This window comes from Oratosquilla oratoria, chromosome 10, assembly GCF_046742065.1.
Source record: "Oratosquilla oratoria isolate Oo_2021 chromosome 10, ASM4674206v1, whole genome shotgun sequence".
NCBI lineage: Eukaryota > Metazoa > Arthropoda > Malacostraca > Stomatopoda > Squillidae > Oratosquilla > Oratosquilla oratoria.
The window spans coordinates 38850019-38852548 of NC_134786.1; positions in this window are offsets into that span (position 1 = coordinate 38850019).

Genomic DNA, 2530 nt, shown 5'->3' on the forward strand with positions numbered 1-2530 from the left:
TGGCGTTAGTCACGGCGGGTTCAAGTGTGCAGAGGTATTTGCGGTGATTGTTCCGTCGTCATGAGGTTGATGGGTTTGTTTTGAAACTGCTCGTGTTAAAATTCTGTAATTATAACCTAAATTTGTTGTTGTTCTTCTTCTTCTTCTTTTTCTTCTTCTTCGTCGTCGTCGTCTTCTTTTTCTTCGCGTTCTTCTTCGCGTTCTTCTTCTTCTTCTTCTTCTTCTTCTTCGCGTTCTTCTTCTTCTTCTTCGTGTTCTTCTTCTTCTTCTTCTCCTTCTTCTCTTTCTTCTTCTCCTACTTCTTCTTCTCCTACTACTTCTTCTTCTCCTCCTTCTCCTCCTTCTTCTTCTCCTCCTTCTCCTCCTTCTTCTTATCCTTCTCCTCCTTCTTCTCCTCCTTCTCCTCCTCCTTCTCCTCCTTCTCCTCGTTCTTCTCCTCCTTCTTCTCGTTCTCCTTCTCCTTCTTCTCCTTCTTCTTCTCCTTCTTCTCCTTCTCCTCCTTCTCCTCCTCCTTCTCCTCCTTCTCCTCCTCCTTCTCCTCCTTCTTCTCCTCCTTCTCCTCCTTCTTCTCCTCCTTCTTCTCCTCCTTCTTCTCCTCCTTCTTCTCCTTCTCCTTCTCCTTCTTCTTCTCCTTCTCCTCCTTCTTTCTCCTCCTTCTCCTTTTTCTCCTTCTCCTCCTTCTTATCCTCCTTCTTATCCTCCTTCTCCTTCTTCTCCTTCTCCGTCTTCTTCTCCTTCTCCGTCTTCTTCTCCTCCTCCTCCGTCTTCTTCTCTTCCTTCTTCTACTTCTCGTTCTTCTTCTTCTCATTCTTCATCCTCTTCCTCTTCCTCCTCTTCCTCCTCTTCCTCCTCTTCTTCTTATTCCTCCTCTTCTTCTTATTCCTCCTCTTCTTCTTCTTCTTCTTCCTCTTCCTCTTCTCCTCTTCGTCTTCGTCTTCGTCTTCGTTTTCGATTTCTATTTCTATTTTCTCTCTCTGGCGTCACATCACCTGCCACGGATGAAATTCCAACGTTGTTCAGTCGAGCGTTTCACATTACGATTTTGTCACGGTGGCTCGTGTTTTTTCTTTCTTTTTTTTTATAGATCTTTTTAACGTCTTCTTCATTAGACAGAAGTAATCCATTTTGTCAAGTCTGGATGCATGACACTCATAGACATTTTTTCTTTTTATGTTCGACATTGTAACAGCTGTTCCTCCTTTTATGGATCTCCTTGTTGTGACCCACTTCTCGTTAGCACTGTTTCAACTGCTATGAGAAAAGTTTGGCTAACTCTATGGCAACATCTCAAGCTAGCCAGCCGTTGTTGCTACAAAACGGACCTTACTTTTTGCAGACCCAGTGAGACGGAAGTATAGTTTGTACTATACGTTGGGATAGATTTGGACTTCCAGTAGTGGAATTCTGCAATGATGTAGCTCTATTAGGCTTTCTTTAGGTCATCTCACTTTAGAAAAGAAATGTTTGGTAAAGCTGCTAAATAGTCCGAGTCCCAAATATTCTTATGTGTTTTTATTTATTTATGTATATCTCTTAATTTTTTCATTTATCTATATATTGATTAATTTATTTGTTTAATCTTGTAATCGCCTCTCCATTTTTTTCATGTAGGTTTAGTAAAATTGTTTCCTGTCAATTTTATGTTAATCTGTCCTAATTATCACGATTTTTGCTACCAAGTTAATCTCCGCCCCGTTAAATTAAACTGTCTGTTGTGATCATGTTGTCATGCGACAATGCGCAAAGTGCCACTCCACTACGAGTCACGGCTCGTTGCCGTAACATCTGTAACATCTTTGTAACTCTGTCATTGCCTTCACGGAGTTAATGATCAAGCGTGGTAATGGTTCCTTCTTTGAGAGAATCGCTCATCCAGAAGGGTGACGCTGCTTGAGAAGGAACGGCGCCTCGCACGCCACGTGACGTCACATAGCCCTCTTTCCAAAACGAATAAAATCAATAGCAATAATGATAATAATAATAATGATAATAATAATAATTTATAATAATGATAATAATTTTAATAATGATAATGATAATAATGATAATAATAATGATAATATTGATGATAGTAATGGTTATAATGATAATTATGATTGCCGTATGCGCTTTGGGGGCTGTTTGGGCTGGTAACACTCACTGCTGGGGGTCGGAGAGAAATACGGGATTCAAACCCACAACAAAGCAAACGTTAGATCAGCCCGTTTCCGATTACGCCACCAGCACACAAAGCGGTACAAGTTTGGATATAAGGATGTTTAGGAAGAATTGGAAGTAAGAATGTGTTTCAAAAGTAGCAGCACATCCCTACACATGTATACACACACACGTATACACACATACACGCACAAACGAACACGCGTGTACACACACACGTACACAGATGTACACACGAACACACGTACACACTGACATCCTTATAGGCTGATAAGCGTCCTTTAATGTATGTGCTTATGTGCGTAAATGCATATACCATTATATGCATGCGTACCTACGTAAAAGTTGTTGTGAATGCACAAGTAGGTGCATG